Source organism: Peromyscus maniculatus, chromosome 1 (genome assembly GCF_049852395.1).
Source record: "Peromyscus maniculatus bairdii isolate BWxNUB_F1_BW_parent chromosome 1, HU_Pman_BW_mat_3.1, whole genome shotgun sequence".
NCBI lineage: Eukaryota > Metazoa > Chordata > Mammalia > Rodentia > Cricetidae > Peromyscus > Peromyscus maniculatus.
The window spans coordinates 1,782,924-1,801,781 of NC_134852.1; the positions used below are offsets into that span (position 1 = coordinate 1,782,924).

The 18,858-nt window shown below is 39.6% G+C and overlaps 1 protein-coding gene across 1 annotated transcript in view; it reads right to left on the reverse strand.

Moving 5' to 3' along the window:
* Window positions 1-18,858, reverse strand: part of LOC143272534 (vomeronasal type-2 receptor 116-like) — a 56,951-nt gene that overhangs the window by 37,290 nt on the left and 803 nt on the right. The window lies entirely within an intron of this gene.

Genomic DNA, 18,858 nt, shown 5'->3' on the forward strand with positions numbered 1-18,858 from the left:
ACAGAAAAGGCATTTGATAAAATCCAACAACCCTTCATGATAAAAGTCTTGGAGCAATTAGGAATACAGGGAACAAACCTAAATTTAATAAAGGCAATTTACAGCAAGCCAACAGCCAACATCAAATTAAATGGAGAGAAACTCAAAGCACTTCCACTAAAATCAGGAATGAGGCAAGGCTGTCCAATCCCCTCATACTTATTCAATATAGAACTTGAAGTTCTAGCCAGAGCAATAAGAAAAAATACGGAGATTAAGGGGGTACAAATTGTAAAGGAAGAAGTCAAGCTTCCCCTATTTGCAGATGACATGATAGTATACTTGAGTGACCCCAAAGATTCCACCCAGGAAGTGATAAAGCTTATAAACACCTTCAGCAACATAGCAGGATACAAGATCAACTCAAAAAAAATTAATAGCCCTCCTATATAAAATGGACAAAGAAGCTGAGAAGGAAATCAGAGATATATCACCGTTTACAAAAGCCACAAATGACATAAAATACCTTGGGGTAACACTAACCAAGCAAGTGAAGGACATATATGACAAGAACTTTAAGTCCCTGAAAAAAGAAATTGAAGAAGATGTCAGAAAATGGAAAGATCTCCCATGCACATGGATAGGCAGGACCAACATAGTAAAAATGGCAATTTCACCAAAAGTAATCTACAGATTCAATGCAATCCCCATCAAAATACCAACACAATTCTTCACAGACCTGGAAAGAATAATACTCAACTTCATATGAAAAAAAAACCAGGATAGCCAAAAGAATCCTGTACAATAAAACAACCTCTGGATGCATCACAATCCATGACTTCAAGCTCTACTATAGAGCTACAGTAATAAAAACAGATTGGTATTGGAATAAAAACCGACATGTGGACAAATGGAATCAAATTGAAGACCCTGACATTAAACCACACACCTGTGAACATATAATTTTTGACAAAGAAGCCAAAAGTATACAATGGAAAAAAGAAAGCATCTTCAACAAATGGTGCTGGCATAACTGGATATCAACATGTAGAAGGCTGCAAATAGATCCATATCTGTCACCATGCACAAAACTTACGTCCAAGTGGATCAAGGATGTCAACATAAATCCAGCTACTCTGAACCTGCTATAAGAGAAATTAGGAAGTAGTCTTGAACTCACTGGCATAGGAGATCACTTCCTAAATATAACACCAGTAGTACAGGCACTGAGAGAAACAATCAATCCATGGGAACTCTTGAAACTGACAAGCTTTTGCAGAGCAAAGGATACGGTCAACAAGGCAAAGCGACAGCCTACAGAATGGGGAAATATCTTCACCAACCCCACATCTGACAGAGGACTGATATCCAGAATATATAAGGAACTCAAGAAATTAGACATCAAAATGACCAACAGTTCAATTAAGAAATGGGATTTAGAACTAATCAGAGAATTCTCAACAGAGGAAACTCAAATGGCTGAAAGACATTTAAGGAATTGCTCAACATCCCTAATCATCAGGGAAATGCAAATCATAACAACTCTGAGATACCACCTTACGCCTGTCAGAATGGCTAAGATCAAAAACACTGAGGACCCTTTATGCTGGAGAGGACGTGGAACAAGGGGAACTCTCCTCCACTGCTGGTGGGAATGCAAGCTTGTACAACCACTTTGGAAATCAATATGGCACTTTCTTAGAAAATTGGGAATCAGTCTCCCCCAAGATCCAGCTATACCACTCTGGCATATACCCAAGAAATGCTCAGTCATACCAAAAGAGCACTTGCTCAGCTATGTTTATATCAGCATTGTTTGTAATAGCCAAAACGTGGAAACAACTTAGATGCCCTTCAACTGAAGAATGGATAAATAAATTGTGGCACATATACACAATGGAATACTACTCAGCAGAGAAAAACAATGGCATCATGTGGTTTGCAGACAAATGGATGGGTCTAGAAAAAATCAGACTGAGTGAGGTAACCCAGACTCAGAAAGACAAATATGGGATGTACTCACTCATAGGAGGATACTAGATGTGGAACAATGATGACTGGACTACTGTTCACATCACCAGTCAGGCTACCTGTAAAACAGGACCCCAAGAAAGACACGGGGATCGCCCAATGACAGAGAAATGGATGAGATCTACATGAACAGCCTGGATATGAGTGGGAACAATGAACAACAAGGGGCGAGGGAAAGAGAGCGGGAGATCCCACCTGGATCAAGAACAGAAAGGGAGAACAAGGAATAGGAGACCATGGTAAATGAAGACCACATGAGAAAAGGAAGAAACAAAGTGCTAAAGAGGCCCACAGAAATACACAAAGATACCCCCACAAAAGTCTGCTGGCAATGTCCAAGAGACAGCTGGGACTGACCTACTCTGGTGATGGGATGGCCAAACACCCTAGTAGATGTGCCAGAAACCCCATCCAAGGACTGAGGAATCTGGATGCAAACATCCACAGCTAGGCCCCCAGGTGGAGCGCTGGGTGTCTAATTAGTGAGAAAGAAGAGTGTTTAAATGAGCGAGAATTGTTGAAACCAAGGTTGGATAAAGCACAGGGACAAATAGCCAAACGAATGGAAACACATTAACTATGAACCAAAGGCTGAGTTGCCCCCAACTGGATCAGGCCTTCTGAATATGTGAGACAGTTGCTTGGCTTGATCTGTTTCGGAGGCATCTAGGCAGTCGTACCAGGTCCTGGGCTTGCTGCATGAGATAGCTGTTTGAAACCTGGGACTTATACATGGACGCTTGGCTCAATCTCGGAGGAGGAAGGCACTGGACCTGCCTGGACTGAGTCTATCAGGTCGATCACAGTCCTCGGGTGTGGCCTTGATCTGGAGGTGATGGGAATGGGGGGTATCTTGGGGGGAAGGGGAGGGGGCAAAAAGGGGGAGAGCAAGGGAATCTGTTGCTGTTATGTAGAACTGAATAGTAATGTAGAACTGAATAGTATTGTAAAATAAAGGTAAATTAAAAAAAAAAAAAGAATGGCCAGAGCGAAAGTCTATTACAAAACTGAGAATGGTAATTTTGATTTGACAGGTGAAGAATAAAAGCAGTGGTGAATATTTGTGGATTGCCAATCTGCATCTCTGACCATAGTTTCCTGAGTGTTCCTTGGGTATAGTTGCTCAGGTTGCATGACTAGGAAAAAAGCATAGAGTATGGACAAGGAAGTTTGGTGAGGAAGATCTGTATGATTCACTGGAGAAATTGATGTGGCTGGCTGAAACAGGTGATCGGCTACAGAACTGGGTATATGACATGGCATTTTTTTTTTCTGAGGAACTGAAGGAGAGGTGAACATTTACAGTTAAGTTTTATTCTTCCCTGCCTGGAGTGGAGTGTAAGTATCCAGGGAATGTCTCTTTGAATTTGGGGCTCTGTCAAAGCAATGAGTGAGAGGAGAAAGGTAGGAATGGGAGATTCTTGTATTCCATTGGCAACAGGGTAAGAGGTAGAGAATTGATTGCCCAACATGTAGTCTGCTGCTGATCTGGGGAATGGATTTTGGGATTGGATTTGTTGGAATAGAGGGGAAAGTAATTATCTGCAGTTGGTCTAATAACGTGCATGATTTAATGGAACACATGGTGCAAAACATACTTGATGTGTGTTTAAAACAGAGGCTGCACCACAGTCCTCTGATGCAAGTTGTGTAGCACTGTGAGAATTATCTGAGTAATTTTACTTTTAATATTTACTTACTTTTTGCTAATTGACTGTTCAGAAAGGTTTTACTGTTTTCACATGTGCTTTGAACATTATGGTTTCATGGGCAGATGAACAAATGACTGTTAACCACAGATAAAGCACCAGTGACAGAGCAAGTCAATGATTCAACCCAACCATACACTTGTCAATCAAGTCTCTACCCTTTCACAGGCCTGCCAACAAAACTCTTTATAGGCCATTTGAATGCTGAAATCCCAAAGCCTCTCACTCTCTTAGTGTCAGCCTAGTCTATCCCCTGTTTTCATAAGTGTCTCTACATTATCCCAGACCCCAATGGGGCAGAGTTTCCCATCTCTATCAGAGACAACAATGGCCACCAGAATTCACAGAAGGCTACCCATCCTTGAACATCTCCCACTGTCTTTGTGCCCCCAAAGCTATCACTCATCCATAACCCTACAGACCACAAGGAAACAGACCTAAAATACTAAGTGATTTTCTGATCAACTGGAGAACATGCAGGACTATAAGATATCCACATTAGAGGCCCACTTCTATACAATCTCACATTATGGGGATCCACTATATCTACAAGCACAAATCCCTGTGCATCAGAATGCCCCAGCCCCAACATGGAAAGAGTTTCCCTGATGAACCAGAGTCCAATTCAGACACCAGAACTTTTTCCTCCAACTCAAGTGGCGATGTCTTGAAGAACCTCAAGCCAACTGGAGGGAAAAAAGAAAAAACAGAAACAAAGGAACAAAACACATCCAAATAAGATGAACATAAAATAAGCACCTAGGCTTATATTCACCACAAAGTTAGAAGCCTAGACACAAGTGTAAGTATACAATCAACAACAGCTGAGGCAACATGTCACGAGAAATGCCAGCTATCTTACTACAGCAAGCCCTGACTATTCAACACAGTGAAGTAGAATAAAAAAGGACCTTCAAACCAACTTCTTGGAGATGGGTGGGGGCATTAAGGGAGAAATGAAAAAAATCCCTGTACGAAATAGAGGAAACAGTGTAGAAAATGAGTAAATCCTTTAAAGAAAGGGGAAAATGAGTTGAAATAAATGAATATAACTTTAAGACCTGAAAGGATGGAACTTGAAAATGTCATCCTGAGTGAGGTAACCTAGACTCAGAAGAATAAACATGGCATGTCCTCACTCATACGTGGATACTAGATATAAAGCAAAGAATAACCAGACTACAAACCACAGCTCCAGAGAAGTTAGCTAACAAGGACAACCCTAAGAGAGATGCATGAATTGCCCTGGGATGGGGAAATAGATAAGATCTCTATGAGTAAACTGAGAGGGGGGAATAGCAGACATGGGATCAGGGATTAGAACATGAGGGAATGGAAGGTTTGAGCTGGAGCATGAACAGAGTTGGAGAGCAATGCAAGAAATATCATGTTAGAGGGAGACATCATGGGGAAAGAGAGAAACTGGGTGTTAGGTATGTTCCCAGGATTTCACAAGGATGACCCCAGCTTAGACTACTAGCAATAGTGGAAATGGTACCTGAACATGACCTAACCTAATAATCAGATTGGTGAATACCCTAACTGTCATCATAGAGCCTTCATCCAGTAACTAATGGAAGCAGATGCAGAGAATCACAGTCAAGCACCAGGCCAAGCTCTAGGAGTCCAATCAAAGAAAGATAAGAGGGATTCTGTGAGCAAGGAGCATCATGATCATGATGGGGAAATCTACAGAGACAGCCAAACCAACACAAACTTTAGACCAATACCTGGAGATCCTCTATGGGAATCAACTAGGCCCTCTCCATAACTGAGGCAGTTGTATACCTTGATTTGTTTAAGTGGCCTCTTTGCAGTAGGGTCAGGATCCATCCCTGATGCATGAACTAGTATTATGGAGCCCACAACCTACAGTTGGATTCCTTGCACATTCTTGATGAGGTTGGTGGGATGGTTGGACTTGGCTCAACTGAATGTATCAAGCTCTGCTGACTTCCATAGGAGGCCTTACCTTCTCAGAGGAGGGAATGGGGAATGAAGAATGGTTTAGGAGGGAATGCTGAGGTGTGGTAGGAGGAAAAAGAGGGGAGTCTGTGGTTGTTATGTAAAATGAATAAATTTCTTAATAAAAGAGACCTGAGCATGAATTAGAAACAATAAAGGAAACACAAACTGAAGGAATTCTGGAAAAGGAAAATCTAGGAAAGCAAATAAGAACTACACAAACCAGCATCACCAACAAAATACAAGAGATAGAATAGAGAATCTGAGACCTTCAGATATGAGAGAAAAAATAGATACAATTATCAAAAGTTAGATTCTAAAAATCCTTGACACAAAACATCCAGGAATACTTGAACACTATGAAAATGCCAATCATAAGAATAATAGGACTAGAAGAATAAGAAGAATCATATCTCAAATTCCAAGAATATTTTTTTTCCAAAATTGTAGAAGGAAATTTTCCTAACCTAGAAAAGGAGAAACCTATCAAGGAAAAAAAATTAAGAAACACCATATAGATTGGAACAGAAAAAGGATGTCCCTGCAAAATAATCAAAAGATTAAATATACCAACAAAGAAAGAATATTAAAAACTGCAATGAAAACATTGTAGTAACATGTAAAAGTAGACCTTTCTGAAATTTATCTGCCTTTTCAATAGAAACTATAAAAGCCAGAATGATGTCGTCAGGTGTACTGCAAATGCTAGGAGATCACAAATGACAACCTATACTACTATACCCAGCAAAACATTAATTCAATCCTCATAAAAGGGGAAAATAAGATAATCCACAATAAATCCAATTTAAACAATATCTGCCCACATATACAGCATTACAGAAGGTAACAGAAGAAAAACTGAAACTAGGGAAGTTAACTTCATTCATGAAAACACAGGAAATAAATAATCTCTTACCAGCAAAGCAAAGCAGCAAAACACACACAAGCACCAACATCAACAACAAAAATAAAAAAAAAAACAGAAATTAACAATCATTGGTCATTGATATATCAGTGGTATCAGCTCCAAAATAAAAAGAGACAGACTAACAACAGTACGGATGTGGAAAGAGAATTCATCCTTCTTCTGGAAATAATAAGTATACCTCAAAATCAAAATGGTCATATCTCAGAGTTAATGGCTAGAAAAATATTTTAAGAAAAATAACCTAGAAAACAAGATAGTGAAGCCATTCTTACATCTAACTGAATGTACTCCGAACCAAAATTAACAAAAGGAGATGAGAAAGGATACTACATATATATCATATAAGAAATCCACATAGATAACATTTTACTTCTCAACACCTATGCTCTAAATGCAAGGGCATTCACATTTGTAAAAGAAACATAATTGAAGCCTAAATCACACATTGATTATCAAACATTGATAATTGGTAATTTCAATATCCCACTCTGTCCAAATGTCAGGTCATCTAGACAAAAGCTAAGCAGAAATACAAAAGCTATTAGACATTATAAATCAAAGGACCTAAAAGATATCTACAGAACATTGCACTCAAACACAAAAAGTATTTCAGGACCTCATGGAACTTTCTCCAAAACTGACCACATGATTGGTCACAAAGCAAGTCTCAATTGATGCATGAAAATTGAAATAACCCCCTGCATCCTATCAGACCACTACAAATTAAACCCAAACATCGAAAATAAGAGAAAAAAAAGCTTTCAAACTCAAGGCAACTGAAATCTTTAATGAATGACTAAGGGATCCAAGGCAAGAACAAAGAGATTAATGACTTCTGAGAACCAAATGAATATGAATATAGCATACACCCAAATTTATGGGACCAAATGGTAGTGTTGGTAAAAGAAAGGTTTGTTTATCTAGGGTTTTTACCAAAAAAAATGGAGAGAACTAATACTCGCAATTTACAATACACTTGAATGCTCTAGAACAAAATGAAGTAAGTCCCATCCAAGAGGAATAGACACTATTATAATCAAATGAAGGTCTAAAATCAATAAGATAGAAAAAAGAGAAAAATAAAAAAGATTCAATCTAACAAGAATTGGTTCTTTGAGAAGAGGAACAAACTCTTATCCAATCTAATATAAAGATAGACGGAATATCCAAATAACAAAATCAGAAATTAAAAGGGAGATATAATAATAGATATCAAGGGAATCTGAATAGTCATTAGGTCACATTTGAAAACTTGTAATTAAAAAATTGGAAAAGCTAAAAGAATTGCATAATTTAATCAATAGATATATCTTAACAATTTAAATCAAGATAAAACAATTGAAGTGCACCTGCAACTCCTAAAGAAATAGAATCAGTCTTTCACAGTGTCCAAAACAAATAAATCCCAGTTCTAGATGGCTTTAGAATAGACTTCCACCAGTTATGCCAGTAAGATCTAATAGCAGTTTTCTTCAAATTATTCCACAAAATATAAACAGAAGAATGATTGCGACTTTACTTTATGAAGCCACAGTGATCTGATACACAAACCACAAATATATCCATAATAAAAGAAAACTACAAATTCCTCTTATGAACATAGATGTAAAATACTCAATCAAATAATGCAAACTGGCCGGATGGTGTTGGTGCACGCCCTTAATCCCAGCACTCGGGAGGCAGAGCCAGGCAGATCTTTGTGAGTTCGAGGCCAGCCTGGGCTACCAAGTGAGTTCCATGAAAGGCTCCAAAGCTACACAGAGAAACCCTGTCTTGAAAAAAAAAACCAAAAAAAAAAATGCAAACTTAATCCAAAAACACATCAATAAGATCATCCATCATGACCAAATAGACTTTATCCCAGATTTTGAGGGATGGTTCAACATATGAAAATCAGTCATTGTAATCTACTATATAAACAAACTGAAAGAAAAACACCACATGATAATCTCATTAGATGCCGAAATAATGTTTGACAAATTCCAACAACTTAGATGATAAAAGTCTTGGGGAAAGAAGGAATACAGAAAACAAATCTCAACAAAATACAGCAATATACAGCCATCCTATAACCAAAATCCAAGTCAACAGAAAGAAACTCAAAGCAACCCCACTAAAATCAGGAAGAAGCAAGGCTGTCTATTCTCTCTATATCTACTCAATGTAATATCTGGGATTTAGTAAGAGCAGTAACACTGTTGAATTACATCACAAAGTTACAACTACACACATACACACACAAACAAACACACACACTCACACATTGCTACACACAGAGATACTCACATCCATACAAAGACACATACATAATACAGCAACATACTCATTTACACACATTCTCATACATGGTAAGACACACAGGGAAACATGCTGTAACATATAGACAGAGAGATGTATACACCCAAATAGACACACAAAAAGAGAAACAATCAAAATATACCCAGGCCCACACAAACATACATGTTCTCAGAAAAATATACATAGTGAGAGATACACAGATACAAACAATCACACTGAGAGACATTGACACACATACATTTATGCCCACATTCAAACACATACCAACAGACACACCCATATACACCAACACAGATATATGGATGTGCAACCACTACATAGAAACATGTAAAATACCCACATAGGCACATACAGACACATACACTGACCAGTACACACAGACATATACACAGGCAAACACAAACCCACATATATGTAAAGCAACACAGATACATACACAGATACACAGAAACACACAAGCATACATCCATACACAGTGAGATGCATCCATTCACATACATGAATATGTATGTATGCACTGTACTGAATCACAGCACAATTTCATGCATAATTACTCCCCAGAGCCTAGAGTGGGGGCAGAATTAGCTAAGGACACTTGTGAAAACCATCTCCTACACTGATTACAACATATTTGAAAATTAATAAATGAGGGCTTATCTTCTCAACATGGAGAGCATTAATGACTGGGCTGATATGTTTTCAGTATTAGGATGGACTGATGATATTTGGGTGCTTTGTAATATAATCACTGATTTTCACTGATAAATTGTTTATTCCACTTAATTGGCTTTGCATTAGAGACTAAAAACAACATCTACATGTACTTCCTCAGAAAGAAAAAAAATGTTCAAAAATTTATCCATTTGGTGATTATTACTTAATACACTAGATTTGCACATCTGAGAGACTCAAGCACTATGACATTGATGACACCAAATATCATCCAATAGAAGAAACACTACTTTCATGAGGCAAATATCAGGTTTTTCCTATTTTCCATTGGCTGATTATCTTCTTGTTGACAAAGCATCTCATGCAGGGCAAGGGACACAGCATACACAGAACTGTATACATCATAACTTCCATCACTAAGGGCCATGTCAATAGTCTAGAACATTAGCCATTCCAACAAGACATTGGATAAGCAGTTTTTCAGTGTCTTACACTTAAATGCCAACAGTTCACAGTTAAATTTTATTCCCCCATCTTACCAGGTATTCATCTTAGTATTTGAGTTGGGTCAATGTCCAGACAAAAAAAAATGAAACCAGAAATCCAAGGATGGTTTTGTGCAAATACTTGAGTCCCAAGGGATGAGTCAAGTGTGCATCTTCTCTTACTTGTAGTGACATCCCACTGTGATGTCAAGTTTCTGGTAATTTTTATGAAACAAACTGAATTGGATAAGGTATTCAAAGAATGACTGGTGAATGAACAATAATCTTTCTGGGGCAATATTTGGCTCCTGTACTTATAATTCATTATAATTAGTGGGCAATGTAGTTAACATATTCTTTCATGTGCATTCTCATCTTGTTCTTTTTTCTTTCTGGTTTGTCTATTACAGGCACAAAATGTTTTTTTAAAAGATTTATTTTTAAATAAAATTGAAACACAGAGTATATTTGGTAAATATATGCATCTGTGTATGGACATGAAAACTACTCATTGATGCCATAAAAGGATAATGGATTCCCTGATTTTGAATGACACTTGGCTTTAGACTGGACTGGTCTCAAATGCACACCAGTGTGTTCAATGTACTCCCAATTTGTATATCTGACCAACATAAAATTTTCCTTCACAAGGCACCTTTTGTGTACATTTCCACATACATATGCACAGCATTAGCTAGCATATTACTGAGAACTGGGGACATCTGGAAATGGCACTGAGATTTGTTTGTGGCAAATTATACATGTTTGTATAACAAAGATTATAAAATGTACAATGTATGGAAAATGTTTATGAATTTTGAAAACAAAAATAGTGTAAAAGTTAGTAGGAATAGAAAAATACAATTTTGTGCTCATATGTATGGGAAGAATAATAACTCCCATATGTTCTTACTCATTTCATATCATCTGACCAATAAATATCAAACCCAAACATATTCTTTCATTCTGAATAATTCATTCATATTTAAATACAATCTATTTTCCACTGAGAAATTGTACCACTGTGGTATCTTTATGAATAAATACAAATGTTTATCTATGCATTTTTAAAATAAAAAACATCTTAGAATATTCTTTATTACCACATGTAAAAATGTCATTGAAATTTTCAGTACCAGTCAACCCAGAAATTGAGAGTATAACTTAAGAATCTAAAACAACAACTTCTGCCCACTAAATAATAAGGAAAATCAGTGACTTAAGTTTTGACTGTTGCCTACTGGACTAAAGTGCTATGTTCGAAATCAATTATCAATAATATAAAAAATCAAAATGTACATTATATCCAAATTGGTAAAATATGCAGCTATAACTAGTAAAATTACAGAAAGAGAAACAGAAGAGGTAAATATAAGTGTCAGAGAATAAACACATTAGACACAAAGAGAAAAAACGTATGCTTCTTAAATAATGTTAGAGATGTGCTTGTATGTAACTATTTTCAAGTGTAGCCAAGTATCACATGCCACAGCAGTCAATCAGGCCAATGACAATGAAAGTAAGAAGTCATATGAGGGAAGAGGGGGATCTGTGATTCGTGTGTAAAGTGAATAAAAAATTTCTTAATTAAAAAAAAAAAAAAAAAAAAAAAAAAAGAAAGTATCTGCCCAAGACCCCACCCACTTCCTGAGACTTAGAGACCGGCTCCCAGCTCCCAGCCTGCCCCTGACAACTTCCCTTCTGGACCAGAGGTGAGTGCCTGGGTCCAGCCCGGACCTCATCCCTGGCCACCAGCCACCCCGGGAGGACCTGCCCAGCTTGGCGCCGGGTTCTGGCCACCGGGCAGCTCCCCTTCTAGCCCCACCGGGAGGGATCCCCATTTCCAAGCCCCCGGCAGCCCCTGCAGTCTCCGCGCCCTGCCCCCACGCCCATCTGCCCAAGACCCCACCCACTTCCTGAGACTTAGAGACCGGCCCCCAGCTCCCAGCCTGCCCCCGACAACTTCCCTTCTGGACCAGAGGTGAGTGCCTGGGTCCAGCCCGGACCTCATCCCTGGCCACCAGCCACCCCGGGAGGACCTGCCCAGCTTGGCGCCGGGTTCTGGCCACCGGGCAGCTCCCCTTCTAGCCCCACCGGGAGGGATCCCCATTTCCAAGCCCCCGGCAGCCCCTGCAGTCTCCGCGCCCTGCCCCCACGCCCATCTGCCCAAGACCCCACCCACTTCCTGAGACTTAGAGACCGGCCCCCAGCTCCCAGCCTGCCCCCGAAGACTTCCCTTCTGGACCAGAGGTGAGTACCCGGGTCCAACCCGGACCGCATCCCTGGCCACCAGCCACCCCGGGAGGACCTGCCCAGCTTGGCGCCGGGTTTTGGCCACCGGGCAGCTCCCCTTCTAGCCCCACCGGGAGGGATCCCCATTTCCAAGCCCCCGGCAGCCCCTGCAGTCTCCGCGCCCTGCCCCCACGCCCATCTGCCCAAGACCCCACCCACTTCCTGAGACTTAGAGACCGGCCCCCAGCTCCCAGCCTGTCCCCGACTGCCATTCTGGACCAGAGCTTGCCCCTGACTTCCCTTCTGGACCAAAGAGTTGGACAAGAGAACTCCCTTTTGGACAAGAGAGAGAGTCCTCCTGAGTCTGTCAGATCTTTGTGAAACAAGTCCACTGATAAGACTAAGAAGGAATCACAAGGAGATGGGCAGACGTCAAAGCAGAAGTACATACAGCAAAATGAAGAGCAATACAGCATCACCAGAACCTAGCTCGCCTCCAACATCTAGACCTGAACACCAAAAATTGGAAGAAGCAGAAGAAAGTAGCCTTATGAGTAACTTCATGAAGAAGGTAGAGGCGTGTGTAGAGGAAAAGACAAGAAAATTGGAAGAACGCTGTAAACAACTAGAGGAAAGGGCAAACAAATTAGAAGAAAACAATAAAGCCCTCCAAGAAAACAATAAAGTCCTGGAAGAAAACATTAAAATCCTGGAAGAAAACAATAAAGCACTGAAAGAAAACCATGAAAAAGCAATGAAACAAACAAAGGAAACAGTCCAAGATCTGAAAAGGGAAATTGAAAAAATGAAAAAGACACAAACAGAGGGAATGCTGGAAATAGAAAACCTGAGTAAAAGATCAGGAACTTCGGATGCAAGTATAACCAACAGAATGCAAGAGATGGAAGAGAGGATTTCTGGCATTGAAGATACAGTAGAAGAAATAGTTCCATCAGTCGAAGGAAACACTAAAGCCAACAAAGTCATGAACCAAAATGTCCAAGAAATCTGGGACACCATAAAAAGACCAAACTTACGAATTATAGGGATAGAAGAAGGTGAAGAATACCAACTCAAAGGCACAGAAAATATATTCAACAAAATTATAGAAGAAAACTTTCCCAACTTAAAGAAGGAAATGCCTATGAAGATACAAGAAGCCTATAGAACACCAAACAGACTAGACCCCCAAAAAAAGTCCCCTCGACACATAATAATTAAACAACTAAATGTACAGAATAAAGAAAGAATATTAAGAGCAGCCAAGGAAAAAGGCCAAGTGACCTATAAAGGTAAACCCATCAGAATAACACCCGATTTCTCAATGGAGACTTTGAAAGCCAGAAGGACCTGGACAGATGTAATCCAGACACTAAGAGACCATGGATGTCAGCCCAGACTAATATACCCAGCAAAACTTTCAATCATCATAGACGGAAGGAACAAGACATTCGAAGACAAAACCAGATTTAAACAATACCTATCCACAAACCCAGCCCTACAGAAAGCACTAGAAGGAAAATTCCAACCGAGGGAAGTCAGATACACACTTGAAAACACAGGCAATAGATAAAGCCACAACAGTAAACCCCAAAGAAGAGAAGTACACACACACTACCACCAAAAATAACAGAGATGAAGAATCACTGGTCATTAATATCCCTTAATATCAACGGACTTAATTCACCTATAAAAAGACATAGACTTACAGAATGGATACGAAAGCAGGACCCATCCTTCTGCTGCATACAAGAAACACATCTCAAATTCAAAGATAGACACTACCTAAGAATAAAAGGCTGGGAAAAGACTTTTCAATCAAATAGTCTTAAGAAACAAGCAGGGGTAGCCATCCTGATATCCAACAAAATAGACTTCAAACTAAAATCAATCAAAAGAGATCAAGAAGGACATTACATCCTCGTCACAGGAAAGATCGACCAAGATGAAGTTTCAATTCTGAACATATATGCCCCAAACATAAGAGCACCCACATATGTAAAAGAAACATTACTAAAGCTTAAACCACATATAAAACCCCACACATTAATAGTGGGAGATCTCAACACCCCACTTTCACCACTGGACAGATCTCCCAAATCGAAACTTAACAGAGAAATAAAGGACTTAACTGATGTCATGACCCAATTGGACCTAATAGATATCTACAGAACATTCCATCCTAACAAGAAAGAATATACTTTCTTCTCAGCACCCCATGGAACTTTCTCTAAAATCGACCACATACTTGGCCACAAAGCAAATCTCAACAGATACAAAACAATCAGAATAACCTCCTGTGTTCTATCAGATCACCATGGTTTAAAGCTAGATTTCAACAACAACAAAAACTACAGAAAACCTACAACCTCATGGAAACTGAATAATGCTCAACTGAATCACCAATGGGTTAAGGAAGAAATAAAGAAAGAAATTAAAGACTTCCTAGAGATCAATGAAAATGAAGACACCACATACCCAAACTTATGGGACACTATGAAAGCAGTGCTAAGAGGGAAATTCATAGCACTAAATGCCCACATAAAGAAGTTGGAGAAATCGCACACTAGTGAATTAACAGCACATCTGAAAGCTCTAGAACAAGAAGAAGCAAAGTCTCCCAGGAAGAATAGACGCCAGGAAATTATCAAAGTGAGAGGTGAAATTAATAAATTAGAAACTAAGAGAATAATACAAAAAATTAATGAAACAAAGAGTTGGTTCTTTGAGAAAATCAACAAGATAGACAAGCCCTTATCCAAACTAACCAAAAGACAGAGAGAGAGAATCCAAATCAACAAAATCAGAAATGAAAAGGGGGACATAACAACAGACATTGAGGAAATCCAGAGAATTATAAGGTCATATTTCAAAAACCTCTACTCCACAAAACTGGAAAACCTAAAAGAAATGGACATTTTTCTGGATAGATACCACATACCTAAGTTTAATCAAGACCAGATAAACTATTTAAATAGTCCAATAACCCCTAAGGAAATAGAAACAGTCATTAAAGGTCTCCCAACCAAAAAAAGCCCAGGACCAGATGGTTTCAGCGCAGAATTCTACCAGATCTTCAAAGAAGAGTTAATACCAATACTCTCTAAATTGTTCCACATAATAGAAACAGAAGGAACATTACCAAACTCCTTCTATGAGGCTACAATTACCCTGATTCCTAAACCAAACAAGGATGCAACAAAGAAAGAGAACTACAGACCGATCTCCCTCATGAACATTGATGCAAAAATACTCAATAAAATACTGGCAAACAGACTCCAAGAACACATCAGAACGATTATCCACCATGATCAAGTAGGCTTCATCCCAGGGATGCAAGGGTGGTTCAACATACGAAAGTCCATTAATGTAATACACCATATAAACAAACTCAAAGAAAAAAACCACATGATCATCTCACTAGATGCAGAAAAGGCATTTGACAAAATCCAACACCCCTTCATGATAAAAGTCTTGGAGCGATCAGGAATACAGGGAACATACCTAAACATAATAAAGGCAATATATAGCAAACCAACAGCCAACATCAAATTAAATGGAGAGAAACTCAAAGCAATTCCACTAAAATCAGGAACGAGACAAGGCTGTCCACTCTCCACATACTTATTCAATATAGTACTTGAAGTTCTAGCCAGAGCAATAAGACAACATAAGGAGATTAAGGGGATTCAAATTGGAAAGGAAGAAGTCAAGCTTTCCCTATTTGCAGACGACATGATAGTATACTTGAGTGACCCCAAAGATTCCACCCAGGAATTGATAAAGCTTATAAACACCTTCAGCAACATAGCAGGATACAAAATCAACTCAAAAAAATCAGTAGCCCTCCTATATACAATGGACAAAGAAGCTGAGAAGGCAATTAGAGATACATCACCCTTCACAATAGCCAAAAATGACATAAAATACCTTGGGGTAACACTAACCAAGCAAGTGAAGGACCTATATGACAAGAACTTTAAGTCCCTGAAAAGAGAAATTGAAGAAGATCTCAGAAAATGGAAAGATCTTCCATGCTCATGGATAGGCAGGGTTAACATAGTAAAAATGGCAATCTTACCAAAAGCAATTTACAGATTCAATGCAATCCCCATCAAAATACCAACACAATTCTTCACAGATCTGGAAAGAACAATACTCAACTTCATATGGAAAAACAAAAAACCCAGGATAGCTAAAAGAAACCTGTACAATAAAACAACTACTGGAGGCATCACAATCCCCGACTTCAAGCTCTACTATAGAGCTACAGTAATAAAAACAGCCTGGTATTGGCATAAAAACCGACATGTGGACCAATGGAATCGAATTGAAGACCCTGACATTAACCCACACACCTATGGACATATAATTTTTGACAAAGAAGCCAAAAGTGTACAATGGAAAAAAGAAAGCATCTTCAACAAATGGTGCTGGCATAACTGGATATCAGCGTGTAGAAGGCTGCAAATAGATCCATATCTGTCACCGTGCACAAAACTTAAGTCCAAGTGGATCAAAGACCTCAACATAAATCCAGCTACTCTGAACCTGCTAGAAGAAAAAGTAGGAAATAGTCTTGAACGCCTTGGCATAGGAGATCACTTCCTAAATATAACACCAGTAGCGCAGACACTGAGACAAACAATCAATCAATGGGACCTCTTGAAACTGAGAAGCTTTTGTAGAGCAAAGGATACGGTCAACAAGGCAAAGCGACAGCCTACAGAATGGGAAAAGATCTTCACCAACCCCACATCTGACAGAGGACTGATATCCAGAATATATAAGGAACTCAAGAAATTAGACATCAAAAGGACCAACAGTCCAATTGAGAAATGGGCTTTAGAACTAAACAGAGAATTCTCAACAGAGGAATCCCAAATGGCTGAAAGACATTTAAGGAATTGCTCAACTTCCCTAATCATCAGGGAAATGCAAATCAAGACAACTCTGAGATACCACCTTACGCCTGTCAGAGTGGCTAAGATCAAAAACACTGAAGACACTTTATGCTGGAGAGGATGTGGAACTAGGGGAACTCTCCTCCACTGCTGGTGGGAATGCAAGCTTGTACAACCACTTTGGAAATCAATATGGCGCTTTCTTAGAAAATTGGGAATCAATCTCCCCCAAGATCCAGCTATACCACTCCTGGGCATATACCCAAGAAATGCTCAATCATACCACAAGAGCACTTGCTCAGCTATGTTCATATCAGCATTGTTTGTAATAGCCAAAACCTGGAAACAACCTAGATGCCCTTCAACTGAAGAATGGATAAATAAATTGTGGCACATATACACAATGGAATACTACTCAGCAGAGAAAAACAACGACATCACACGGTTTGCAGGCAAATGGATGGATCTAGAAAAAATCATCCTGAGTGAGGTAACCCAGACTCAGAAAGACAAATATGGTATGTACTCACTCATAGGAAGATGCTAGATGTGGAACAAGGATGACTAGACTGCTACTCACATCACCAGTGAGGCTACCTGGAAAACGGGACCCCAAAAAAGACACGGAGAAATGGACAAGATCTACATGAATAGCCTGGTCATGAGTGGGAACAATGAAGGGCGACAGTCGAGGGAAAGAGTGGGAGATCCTAGCTGGATCAAGAAAAGAGAGGGAGAACAAGGAATAGGAGACCATGGTAAATGAAGACCACATGGGAAGGTGAGAAGGGGAGGAAGCAGAGAGCTAGGGAGGCCCACGGAGATCCACAAAGATACCCCCTCAAAAGACTGCTGGCAATGGTCGCGAGACGGCAGGAACTGACCTACTCTGGTGATGGAATGGCCAGACACCCAAATAGTGATGCCATAAACCCCATCCAAGGACTGAGGAATCTGAAGGCAGACATCCAGGGCTGGGCCCCTGGTGGAGCACTGGGAGTCTAATTAGTGAGTATGAAGAGGATTTATATGAGCGAGAATTGTTGAAGCCAAGGTTGGATAAAGCACCGGGATAAATAACCAAATGAATGGAAGCACAGGATCTATGAACCAAAGGCTGAGGGGCCCCCAACTGGATCAGGCCACCTGAACGGGTGAGACAGTCAGTTGGCTTGATCTGTTTGGGAGGCAGCTGTGCATTGATGCCAGGTCCTGGGCTCGTTGCATGAGTTGGCTGTTTGAATCCTGGGACTTATGCAGGGACACTTGGCTCGGTCTGGGAGGGGGGAATGGACCTGCCTGGACTGAGTCTACCAGGTCAACCCCGGTCCTCGGGGGAGACCTTGATCTGGAGGAGGTGGGAATGGGGGGTGGGCTGGGGGGAGGGGTGGGCGAGAGGGGGAGAACAGGGGATTCTGTGGCTATTATGTTGAACTGAATGGTGTTGTAAAATAATAATAATAATAATAATAAAAAAACCAAAAAAAAAAAAAAAAAAAAAAAAAAAAAAAAAAAAAAAAAGAAAGTAAGAAGTCACCACTATTAGTTACAGTCTCACATTTCAAAGAATGGAAACATATAGTTTATAGTCCACACATTCCTTCTGTAGCCTATAAAGAGTGAGGAACCAGATATGAAATTAAAGGTCACTTGTT